The 12,650-nt window shown below is 57.8% G+C and overlaps 1 long non-coding RNA gene across 1 annotated transcript; it reads right to left on the bottom strand.

The window, feature by feature from the left end:
• Positions 1-2,387: 2,387 nt before the first annotated feature.
• LOC121134547 lies at positions 2,388-11,307 on the bottom strand. Its single transcript, XR_005871635.1, has 2 exons — positions 9,774-11,307; positions 2,388-4,799 (listed from the first exon to the last, which is right to left on the bottom strand). It is a non-coding gene; the product is annotated as an uncharacterized LOC121134547 (long non-coding RNA).
• Positions 11,308-12,650: the final 1,343 nt, after the last annotated feature.

The raw sequence follows: 12,650 nt of genomic DNA, 5'->3' as shown, positions 1-12,650 counted from the left end.
AGTTTCCTCATCTGAGAAAAGGGCCCATGTTGGAGGATCTTCCCAGGGCATTTGCAGAGATGGAACCCCAGGGTTTCTGACAGGTTTGGCCTGGAACACAGGAGCTCTTCTCTCACAGCCATCGATAGGGCTGCTGTGTGGTTAGGGCTCGCTTGTGGCTGCCTAGCCCTAGCCTTCATTTGGGACAGACTGTGGCAGGAAAGACCCCACACTCCAAGCCCCTTGCTCAAGGCCACCTAAACCTCAGGGCAACAGAGGAGTAAAAGAAGAGTGACGAGACCAGGCCTCTGAGATGACTGACAGAGACTGTGCCCATCCCCCGGGGCCACTGCCTGTTCCACAAAGGGGACCGCACATCTTGCACAACACAGGAAGTGGGGCCTGGACCCCAAGTCCACCCGGCTGCAGACAGGACAGTCAAGGGGGCCCCGCCAGGCTTCCTGTGTGCTGAGCACATTGTACAGAAAGCAGAAGTGGGTCGTGAGGTCACAGGGCAATCCTGGCAGCACCTTCCCCTCCCTGGACAACTGTTCCGTCTGTCTGTCGTGACTCAGGGAACTGGGTTCAAATACCAGCTCTGCCACTTACCAGCTGCGTGATTCTGAATCCCACAGCTCGCTCACACACACACACACACACACACACACACACACACACATACACACCACACACACATACACACACACACACACCACACACGCACACGCATGCACACACACACCACACACACACACACACCACATTGTGTTCAGTTGCTGCAGCTGCTTCAAGCTTCCCTTCTCCACGTGGACATCGTGGCCACAGTCTTCACACCACTTCAAAGCCTCAGATAATTGACACCTGCTATGCTTGAAGATATTAAGGTACCTCAGGAGAGGTTAGACTGAGGCCCTACTGGATGAAGAGACTTGAAAGGAGACCATTGAGATCACATGCTTGTTCCCAGGGCCACATCAGGCATTACTAATCAATGAGGAGTCAGTTTCCCAGGAGTCAAGATGGCAGCCTCAGCAAGGCTTAAAACTGCGCTCCAGTCTCTAACAACAGGGACAGCATAGCATCTGTAAAGCATAGCATCTGTAAAGCATAGCATCTATCGCTCCAGTGGTGACAAAGTGGATGGAGCAGGACACTGGGCATGGAGAGCCTGGCGCTGGCAGGCTGACTGAGGTCCTTCCTGTCATCGTACCTACCTGGGACCAGGATACTCAGGGCCACTTCCTCAGGGCAATAGTGGCCCAGTGGCGCAGGGGTCTGGCCACAGTGACTTAGGGGTGGGAGACGGCAGCTGCTCCAGGGACGGTGTCCAGGACTCACCCTAGAGAGGCTGCAGGCTCCTCGGCAGGGTCAGGAGAAGTCTGCTGACCGCAGCCTGGGGCCAATGGGGTGAAGGGAAAGCAGAAAGGAAGACAGAGCGTGGCCCCTCGCCTGCCCTGGCCACGTGTCCTATGTTGCTGTCTCCGAGTCTAAGTCACCGCCATCACCCGCCTGGACATCTGTTCATCTCCAGTCTGTCTCCCTGCTCTCCCTCGTCCCCACGCACTGCCAGGAGAACATGGAAGTCCTGAAGTCCTGTAACTGCCTCCTCCGGCATTCCCCAAGTCTCCTAAGGGTCCCTCTCTGCACTGTACCCTTGCCGGTCCCTCTGTCTGCAACACACTGTTTCCTCAGTCTCTCCCGAGACTTCCCATCACCTGTCCACGACCCTCCACTAAGTCACTGTGGGATGGACCCGTGTCTGAAGCTATCTCGTGTTGTGGACCCCCACAGACAGCGGACAGCACGGTGCTCAGGTGGTTTATGGAACAGCAGTACTTAGAAACGGTGTCCCCATGTTTCCCCAGCCACGCCTGAGGGAGGGGAATGTTCCACTCAGTGGTGGTGCCGGGTAAGCAGCAAATGCTGAACCTTCTCAGCGGGGAGGAACAGCTGGGAACGATGACACTACACAAAGCTCCTATTTGTTTTGTGTTTTCTTTTAAATCACATTTTTATTTACTTGGTGGAGGGCGTTGTGCAGGAGCTCAGAGGACAGCTTGCAAGAGTTGGTTCTCACTTCCCACCAAGTGGATCCCAGGGATCGAACTCAGGTCCTGAGGTTTGGTGGCAGGCACCTCTCATCCGCTGAGCCTTCCTGTGGGACTTTGGCTTAGTTATTTACAGTAGACCTCAGCTGGACCGGCCTCAAACTCCTTTCCCTCCTGCCTCAGTCGTCCCAGTGTTGGGATTACAGGCCCTCGAACCACACCTGGCCAGACACAGTTTATTTTATTGTTTCATTTTGAGACAGGATATCACAGGATAGCTCAGACTGCTGAGTTCCAGACACAACTGCCATACCAATTCAAATCTGATCTGGCCCAGGTGCAATTTAAAATTATGTATGATAATTATTTAATTAATTTATTTTATATTATTTATTTTATATATAATATGTATATATATGACAAGGTCAACTGACCTTCTCTGATGGAGAAACTGAGTCTGGGATCTTCCCAGGGCACCACCCATTTCCTCCCACCCAGAGAAAAACGGAAGGAGGTAGTGGTCAGCCGGGAAGAGTCTGGGCTGGAATGGGGAGGGTGGGGATGGATAGAGGCCCTGCTTCCGTTTAACCACAGCCCTGGGACTGTCCCAAAAGGGAAGCAAAAGCTGCTTGTCCTCTTGTCCTTTATCCCGGGCAGGGGGGCTGGGGTACCTAGGGTCTGGGGGGGCTGCAGCCAAATGGTCTTCTAGCTGCTCTGACTTCCTCCGCCTGTGTCTATCACGGGACCCTTGCTTTGCTGAGGCCCCTTGTTCCCGTCTTCCCATCGGCCTCGTCTCTGTTTACCTCTCTGCTCTCAGCTCATTGTCCTTCCTGGCCTCCCCAACCTCCTAGCCTCCTCCCCATCACTGCCATCCTGGCCTGACACCACCGAGGGTCAGGAATCATCATCAGCTGACCAGACTAGGTCATGAATGCTGACTGGGTGAGTGAGTGAGTGAGTGAGTGAGTGAGTGAGTGAGTGAGTGAGTGAGTGAGTGAGTGAGGAGGAATAGGTCACACAAGTCCCCCATCACTCCCTGCCACCCTGGTGGGTGCCCTGTCCCTATAAGGCCACCTCTGTCACTCCCTCCTGGCCCCCAAATGCCTCCTCCCTCACCTCTCAGCCCTCCTGCCTGGTGGAGACAAATGGACGGGGCTCCAGTCAGAGGTGTTCGGGAGGTTCCAGGCGCTGTTGCCTTTTGCAGATTCAGGACTACCCTCCAACCCACACAGGGCACTCCAGCACCCGCAGACAGTGTCCTGGTCCCCTGACTCACACGCTTGCTTTCGGGCACAGAGTGGCGCCACCCAGATCTCTGCAGCAGCTCACTCAGCGTGGGCAGCGCCAACAGGCCCCCAACACCCAGATCCTTAGTCCCACCCTGTCTCCTGCACACCAGGCTGTGTGAAGGGTATGTGGAACCTGCTAAAGCAGCCTCCTCGTTGTTTGGGGTTTTGTTTTTGTCTTTGAGACAGCGTCTCTCTAGGTAGGCACAGGCTGGCTTCAAATTCATGACCATCTTCCTATCTCATCCTCGCGGCGCTAGAATTATCCGAATGCACCACCATGCCTGACTCCGTGGAGCCCTTTAAATCCTGATAGAGGATTCTGCTGTCTGGCTCAGTGTCGGTGCTGTGTGGAACCACACTCTGTGGTCCAGGTGATGCTGACGAGGGATGTCCTCAGATGTCAGCACAGGACACTTTGTTCCCACAGTTCCACAGTAGCTGGCTCAGTCTGAGGCTGTGGACCCGAGAGAGCAGATACTACAGCACACAGGACGCCTTGGGCAGCGGGGATGGGAGCATGGGTACCACTCGGTACAGGACGACAAGGGCAGCGGGAAAACAGATCAGGATGGGAACAGAGGGAGACCTTGAAGCATACGCACATGAGGACCACGGAAGGATCCAGAAACATCTCAACAGGTCCGCAGCAGGAGCAGAGGCCAAGAGGTGTCAAGGAAATGATGAGTCCGAGGATGAGGTAGGGGACAGGGTACAGGACCATTCCTGGGACAGCTTCTCCTCAGGGGCGGTGGGAGCCATGGCAGGATTGGAGCAGGACAGTGAGTGAACCAGCCTGGATCTCTGAAGCCCCCTGGGGCTGAGAGGGTGAGCCGCTGAAGGCGAGGAAGGAGGCAGGGAGGCCAGCTGAGGGCTGGCCTAGGAGGGATGAGCCTTGAAGGCCAATCAGGTGAGGCAGCAGTGGGGGGGAACCGTGGGGATTTCCAGAACCCCAGGAAGACAGAGCCAGAGGGATTTGTGGGCACTGTGGGTGGTTGGGGAGAGGGTGGCTGCCTGACTCCAGGATGGAGGCCATGGCATTAGTGGGCTGAGTGCTGTTTTCTGAGCCAAAGGGAAAAAAACAACAACTGTGTCCCTCCTCGGGTTGAGGGTCTGCCTCAGACCCAACAGGCAGGCTGACACACCCTGGGCACCCCTACCAGGGCCCAGAAGACCTCACAGGCCCGAGCACACTGGATTGCGCTGGTCTCAGCAGGGGAGAGATTGTTTGAGGGGCTTGAAGGCAGTGGGGTTGAGAGGGGAGACCCAGTGGCCTGGAGGGGTTGCCTGGCAGCCTTACCCACTGAGGAGGCCAGAGGGGTGGGCAAAGCCAGGTCACCAGGACCCGTGGGGTGGGGGCGGGGCGGGGCTGTGTTGCTGATACGGCTGTGGAATATTGTCCCTCGATCAACAAAAGATGAGCCCCTGCCTGGTTAGGATGTGGCCATGCGGAAGAGGCATCCGGTGCCACAGCAGCCGCTGGGATCTACGAAGAAAGAAGGGGACGAGATTCCAACCCTAGGCATGCAGAGCCGTGACCCAGCGATGCCTTGCTATGAGACCTCACTGTCTTCGCCTTCCCAGTCATTGAAGACAGGACAGGGAAGCAACAGAAAGAAGCCTGAGGGGAGAAAAAGGAGAGAGGGACAGGAAGGGTCCCTGGGGGATCAAAGCCTCCTTGTGCCAGCAGCCGACTCTAAACCCCCACGCAGCTGTTTTGGCTCTGGCTCCAAGAAGGTCCTCTTGTTCACTGAGCACCTGCCCTGTGCCAGGCAAACCCCCAACCCTCCACTGCTCAAGGCAGGCCTGCCTGCTCCCCGGCCCCCCCTCCCCGCTCTGCACTCACGAAGTACCGGTGTCACTGGCCAGGAGACCCCTTAGATCCAACTTGCCCACCCAAGTGAATGTGATCTCCACACTACACTGTGGTCCCCCGAGTCCCCTCCGCTCTGCTTCCATGCCTCGTCAGACAGCTTACCACCCAAAGGCCCCATTTCCCAGAATTCCTTGTTCCCATGGGGCAAGTGCTGAGGCCTCCATGGTCGTACTAGTCCGTCCCTGACTGCTTGTGGGGAGTAGGAGAGACCTGGGCACTGGGCTTCACCTGGTGGTGGGGCCCAATACCCGAGGCAGGAAGAAACCCCAGGCCTAGCCAAGGCTGGCCCTGTCCCCTGCTTGAGTCATGACTTGCCAGTTGGGAGTAGAGCAGCATGGAGCCCAATGGGAAGCTGGAGGAGGCTAAAGGCTCCTACCACGCCTAACATCTCTCCTTGTGGCTCCAGCTCACAGGGGCCCCACCCAGGCCACCACCACCATCTCAGAGGCCCATTGTTCCCGCCTGGCTCAGCTCCAGGGTCTGGCCCCACCCAGGCTCCCACTTCCCTCTGGGATCCCCCAGCACCCTAACCTGGGCCTCGCAGGGGCCTCTCAAGGTGCCAGCCGAGGCAGCCCCACCAGGGAACAAGGCAGCTTCCCCTCTCTGAGCCTCTGTTTCCCCACTGGTTGTATGGGGTGGCCGGACCTGAAGGGAAGCAATGACGAAGACTGTCCAGGTTTGGTGGGTAGCCGAGTGCCACGTAGGGCGTGGACTGAGGCCCAAGCTGTGGTCTTCCTCTGCCCTCCCTGAACCTAGAGGACCAAGCCAGGAGCAGCCATTGTGGGGATGGGTGGAAGCCAAGGCAGGGTCCCCCTTCCACATGCGGGGTGACTGTGTGGCAGTGGGCAGACTGTGACAGTCTCGGCGGAGGGAAGACACCCGCTGGGTGCTCCCTCTCAGTGAGAAAGAAAAGGAGGGGCGGGACTAAGCTTTCTTTTCTTTAATTTTTTTTTCTTTTTAGCACCAAGGGCTTGAATGAAAACCAGCTGTAGACAGAGATACTATTGTGAGGGGTCTGAGACTTCCGGGCAGACGGAAGAGCATCCTGGGTGTCAGGCTGGGTAAACAGAGGCTGGGGCACGGGCCAGAGGCACAGGCTGTAGGCTAGCTGGGGTCTCCCACACCTCCTGCAGGGGCCCGGCCTGGGTGACAGTGGCCAGCCCTGGGCATTTCCTGCATCCAGTCCCATGCAGTTGATTATGCCTCACACCTGGGAGCCTCGTTTTCCATCTTCAAAATGTGCACATGCATCCCTGCTGGAGAGAGACCCCAGGGCCACTCGACCTTAGCCTGGCCGTTTGCTATTCTGTGGCTTAAGGTTAGCCGCTGGGCCTCTCCGTTCCCACAGCTCCCGTGTGTCAAACGGTGAGCCTCCTAGTGCTCGCCCTCCAGGAATATGAACCATGATGACGCCTTCTCCTCCTCTGCTTGTCCCACAGCTTTCCTGTCCCCCCCCCCGCTCTTCCCTGCATACACACATTCAGCCCACACTTACTAAGCACCTACTATGTGCATGTCTAGACCCAGCTGAGACTTTGGGTGGAGAAAGAGAGTCTGCTAAGGACCCATGTGCAGAAAATGTGCACAGGAAGTCCTGGGGTGCCTACTGGACACTGTCACCTGCAGGCGCTGCCCGCTGCTGGTCCCCCAGACCCTTCAAGGGGTCCAGACAAAGGCTTCTCGCATGCCCGTGATCAAAAACACACAGTGCGCTCACACAGCAAGGCCAGCAGACTGAAATTCAAACTCCAAAGTGAAAGGTAAATGTGCCTGGAAGGGGCTCCAAACTCAGGCCTTTGTCCCCTCAGGGGCCTCCTGCCTCTGCCAACCTCTGGCCGTCCTGCCTGGGCAACTCCCGTTGAGCCTTTCCCAGCCTCCCCCATGACCCAAAGGCCTCGAAGCTCCCTGAGGAAGGTGACCTCGGCTATTTCACTGAAGAAAAGGAAAAGGGGAACAGACAGCTGAGGCCTCACTCCACCCTCACAACTCAAAGTGGCCCAAAATGAGGCGGGGGAGGAGCCCCGGGTGCTCCTCGACACTGCCCGCCTTGCAGCTCAGCCAAGGAAACGGAGGGAGCCATGTGAAGTGTCCCCGGGACTCGGTTTGCTATCTGTGAGATGGGGCTGCAGTCTGGCGGCCCATGGGCTGTATGGAGGCGTGGTCCTCCGTGGCTGCTTACTGTTACTCCCGCCCGTGTTGTTGACGGCTGGCTACTGTCGCTCCTGTCCTTTGCATTGTCACAGGGACACACTGACTGCAAAACACACGGCCTCTCCTACCTAAGAACGCCAGGCCATACCTCAGCCCAGCGCTGATCACTGTCTTGGGAAAATGCCACCAGGGTAAGCCAATGCCCCTCAATGCCGGGCCCCAGGCCCTCCGAGCCTGCCCCAACACTCTAACTGCCCGACCTGACTAGACCTGGCACAGGCTCAATGTGCACATTGTCTGGGTCTACCCCTCCCCTGGTTTCATCCTTCCTCCCACTGGGGATCCGGCCTGCCCAGGAGGCACTTGAGGGAAATTGGAAACCCCGCAGGGCAGCTGCAGGAGGTAGGCCAGGCAGCCTCCCCTGGGCCTCTGCCATCAGCCTGTTGTTCCATGGAGCTTTGCCCTGAGAGAGCCTCACACAGTGCCCATTTTCCAGATAGGAAGAGCAAGACCTGGAGAGTGCGATCACAGCTCAGGTTCACATGGTACTGTGGTAGCTCGGGTCAGGGTGTGCAGGAACATTCCCCAGCAGGGAACGAAGCCTAGCAGCTCCTGGAGACAGGGGTGGCACTCACCTGAGACAGAGCATCTTGGGCAAGGCTTATGAGCTACAAATTCAAAGTCAGCAATGCTCCTGCCTCACAAAAACACCTGTTCTCTGAAATGGGCTTTCCCTGGCAATGGCCTCTTGACCTCCTGCACAATACTCAAGGCAGAGAAGGGCTTACCAGGTACTGACAGCTTCAGCCACATGGACTCAAAAACCAGAGCTTGAAGGTGGCCCAGGCTCCAGGCAGCTTGGGGAAGGATCTGAGCCACCCAGGCCACATCAGCTGGGGGCCAGAGCTGAAACTGGAGCAGGGGGTGAGCTGGGGAGATGCATCTAGATAAAGTGTTTCCTGGGCAAGGACCCAAGTTCAGCCTCCAGCGCCCAGGAAAAGCCAGGCATGGTGGGGTCTGGGAATCTGTCCCTGGGCCGGCAGAGACAGGTTGGTCCCTGGGGCTTGCTGGCCGGCCAGGAAAGCCTAGAGTGAACTTCAGGTGAGCCCGAGATCCTGTCTTAGAACACAAGGTAGATGGCCGATGAGGGGCAACTCCCAAGGTTGTCCTCTGACACACTCGCGCACACACGCGCACGCACACAAACAGAGACGTACACTCACACGGAGACACACACACACACACACTTTCAATCTAAAAGTGGCCTACAGGGGTGCTGTCCTCACAGCAGGCGCCACAGCTAAGAAGTAGCCTGCGGTGACTTCCTGTCCTTTCCCCCTTCCCTTTCTCCTTCCTCATGTCCTGTGCAGAGGGTGCCAGCTCCCTGCCCCACCCCCCCTCTGGAGAGGGACACGGCTTCTTCAGGTCTCAGCTCCTGCCTGGTGGCCTCTCTGTGACACTCTCATCAGTTCCACACCCCTCCCGTGCCAACCCTTGTCTTACTCCGCTCCAGCCCCCACCCCATGCCAGCCCTGGTCCCACTCTGGCCTCCGCCCTCCCTGAGCTCTGCTCACAGCTGTGGACAGGGCACTGAGTGATCCTGCAGCCACCCTGGCTGGCTGCTGACCGCCTGAAAGAAACGTGCAGCAAACGGGAGCTTTGACAAGCCAGGTCACGGAGACCTGGGCGCTCACCACACCCTCCCAGTGTCCTGTTCTGTGACGGGGACTGTCCCCAAGACAGAGCAAGCTCCGCCAGGGGCTGGCACCCCAAGGCCCCACACATGGCTCCCCACTCTTCCCACATGGTTACCTTCACTCTGCTAGGATCCCCTGTCTGTCCCCACGTCACCTCTCCCTGCAGACATCAGGTCCAAGGCCTTGCTCCTCCCTTTCTGCATATCAAAGCTGAGGCTCAGGGGTGCAAAAGAAATTCAGCTTCCCTGGGAGGGGCCTGGCACTCCAGTCAAGTGGGGAAGAGGAGTGGAGACCCCCCAATGCTAAATTCCCTCTTCTCTTCAAACCTCAGCTTCCCTGCCTGACCCCACCACTGCATAGGGAACACTTGGGGGCCTATTTTGTCCCCTCTCTCCACACAATCGACACCTGTCACTCAGGCCAGCATGGAGTTATTGTGTGTCCACAGCCTTCTTCACTCCGTTCTCCATTCCCTCAAAGCCTTTCTTCCCGGTGCCAACAGCTAAGAACAGGCCCCTTCACATTTTCCCATTGGCATAAAAACGCTGTCCACCCTACCCCGGGACAAAGCACTGCTTTCACAAATCAGAATCCCAGTCTAAACCCAGCACCGGGTCTTGCATGTCTCATTCAGGAATACCCATGCAGAGCGTGTGCACATCTGCAGCCACAACCACAGAAGCCCAAGAGAAAGCGATGTCCACCAGGGTGAATGCAGAGGCAATATGTGGTTTACCTGGACGATGGAACTGTCCTCGCTTAGGAAAAGGGACAGCTACCACTGCTGTCCCAAGGATGCCATGGATACTGAAGTTCACTAAAGGTCGCCCGGCAGCATCTGTGAGGAATATGTCCTGTGAAAACCCCATAGAGGCTCATTGGGGCTCCCGGGGGCCGGGGCAGGAGCTCAGAGTGGGGGAGGGGAGGACAGGGAATGTTTGTAACTGGAGAACTGGGCATGCCCAACTTGTGACAGGACTCAGTGGTTACCTGAGATGGTTGCTCGTCTGTTAGTTAAGGGTTCCTTAATTGTCACTTTTCCCAATAGCTTCCGAGTAGCTTAGGCTGGCTTTGAACTGCAACACAGCAGAGCAATCCCTCATCCCTCCATCCTTTGGATCCTCTTCCACGTGCTAAGAGTGCAGGCTTCTCCTGCCAGGCCTGGCTTAAATGGCCACACTGGTGATAAGTAGCTTATATCTCAACTAAAAACAAATCTCTACTCTTTTCAAACCAAAGATGGGGGGCAGTAAAAGCAAAACGCTGGATCTGTTGTAAGTTTCTTTCTTTTTCATTAAAAACAAATTATAGAGAAAAGACAGCTTACAAACAATGACTTTAGAACAAGCATACGAGAAGGGTCACCTGGTGGGAACCAGCAAAGGCTCTTCTTTGGTTTTTGTTCTGTTTTGTTTGGTTTTTTGAGTTTTTTTTTTTCGAGACCTGATTTCTCTGTGTAACAGCTCTGACTGTCTTAGCACTCGCTCTGTAGACCAGGCTGGCCTCAAACTCACAGAGATCCTCCTGCCTCTGCCTTCCCAGTGCTGGGATTACAGGTGTGCACCGCCGCCCTGGGCTGCACCGGCTCTTCCTAACGGCCACATAATATCCCTGGTACAGACAGACACGCATGGAGCCTACGTTCTCCCAGATGATGGGTGCTGACTTTTCACTCAGGCCCTGTTCTTCTGCCTTCCTTTTTAAATGAGAAAAGGAAATGGCAGAACTCGAACCCAGGCCCAGCCTCACCCCCTACTCAGGACAAACCACACAATGGCAGATTCTGACAGAGACAGACGAGAACTGAGGTGGGCCACACAGGGCTGTTCCCAGATGCCCAGGGTGCTCACAGATGTCCTGACTGTAGGAGAGACACAGGTGGGCGGCAGGAGGCGGGCTGCTGGGAGGGTGGGGTTTAAACAGGGCTGTCAGGAAAGGCCTTGCTAGGAAGAGCCAAGACCCAAAGGAATGAAGGAGAGGGGCCTGAGGTTTTCGTCCACCTGGGGAGCAGTGTTCCAAACAGCGGGAAGAGCATTAGTAAAACCTGGAGGAAGGAGCTGCAGGGTGCTGGGGGGGGGGACAGGATGCTGTGAGGAGCTGGGAGTGTCTGGGGGGGTGGGGATGAGGTGGGACACGCCACCAGGAGCTGTGCCCCTGCTCAGGTAGCATGGCTTGTTCTTGGAAAGGTCTGGAGTGAGGCAGGGCAGAGCAGCACAGGGGCTCTCCAAAGCTGCTCTGCCAGTGCTGGAAGGAGGGGTGGGTGAGGGTCAGTGCTGGGGAGGGAGGGGCAGGTGAGGGTCAGTGCTGGGGAGGGAGGGGCAGGTGAGGGTCAGTGCTGGGGAGAGAGGGGTAGGTGAGGGTCAGTGCTGGGGAGGGAGGGGCAGGTGAGGGTCAGTGCTGGGGAGGGAGGGGCAGGTGAGGGTCAGTGCTGGGGAGAGAGGGGTAGGTGAGGGTCAGTGCTGGGGAGGGAGGGGTAGGTGAGGGCCAGTGCTGGAAGGAGGGGTGGGTGAGGGTCAGTGCTGGGGAGGGAGGGGCAGGTGAGGGTCAGTGCTGGGGAGGGAGGGGTGGGTGAGGGTCAGTGCTGGGGAGAGAGGGGCAGGTGAGGGTCAGTGCTGGGGAGGGAAGGGTAGGTGAGGGTCAGTGCTGGGGAGGGAGGGGCAGGTGAGGGTCAGTGCTGGGGAGGGAGGGGCAGGTGAGGGTCAGTGCTGGGGAGGGAGGGGCAGGTGAGGGTCAGTGCTGGGGAGAGAGGGGTAGGTGAGGGTCAGTGCTGGGGAGGGAGGGGCAGGTGAGGGTCAGTGCTGGGGAGGGAGGGGCAGGTGAGGGTCAGTGCTGGGGAGAGAGGGGTAGGTGAGGGTCAGTGCTGGGGAGAGAGGGGCAGGTGAGGGTCAGTGCTGGGGAAGGAGGGGTGGGTGAGGGTCAGTGCTGGGGAGGGAGGGGTAGGTGAGGGGTCAGTGCTGGGGAAGGAGGGGTGGGTGAGGGTCAGTGCTGGGGAGGGAGGGGTAGGTGAGGGGTCAGTGCTGGGGAGGGAGGGGCAGGTGAGGGTCAGTGCTGGGGACAGAGGGACAGGTGAGGGGTCAGTGCTGGGGAGGGAGGGGTGGGTGAGGGTCAGTGCTGGGGAGGGAGGGGTAGGTGAGGGGGTCAGTGCTGGGGAGGGAGGGGCAGGTGAGGGATCAGTGCTGGGGAGAGAGGGGTAGGTGAGGGTCAGTGCTGGGGAGGGAGGGGTGGGTGAGGGTCAGTGCTGGGGAGGGAGGGGCAGGTGAGGGTCAGTGCTTGCTCCCTGCTTGGCAGAGAGGGCTGCTGTGGGGGAAGGGAGAGGGCTGCCCACCTGCCTGCCACCCTGAACTTGAGAGGAGCTGGGCTTCCCCGTCTGAGGAGGGCAGGGAGAGAAAGTGCCCAGAGAGGAAACAGATTCTGCTGACTCAGGGGCCCAGGCCAGCCACTTCCCTCCTGGGAGCCCCCAGTCAGGAGCTTTGCTGGGATTAGGAGGGAATGAGAGAGCAGCAGCCACCACAGGAATGACAGGAAGAAGCAGGCTCACAGTGGGGCGGGGGTGAGTGACTTAGAGCGGAGTCAGGAGGGCCTCCTGGAAGAGGGGGCATTTGAGCCTAAGTGA

This window comes from Mesocricetus auratus, unplaced genomic scaffold (assembly GCF_017639785.1).
Source record: "Mesocricetus auratus isolate SY011 unplaced genomic scaffold, BCM_Maur_2.0 Super-Scaffold_100028, whole genome shotgun sequence".
NCBI lineage: Eukaryota > Metazoa > Chordata > Mammalia > Rodentia > Cricetidae > Mesocricetus > Mesocricetus auratus.
This window is presented reverse-complemented; position numbering and strand designations above follow the sequence as displayed.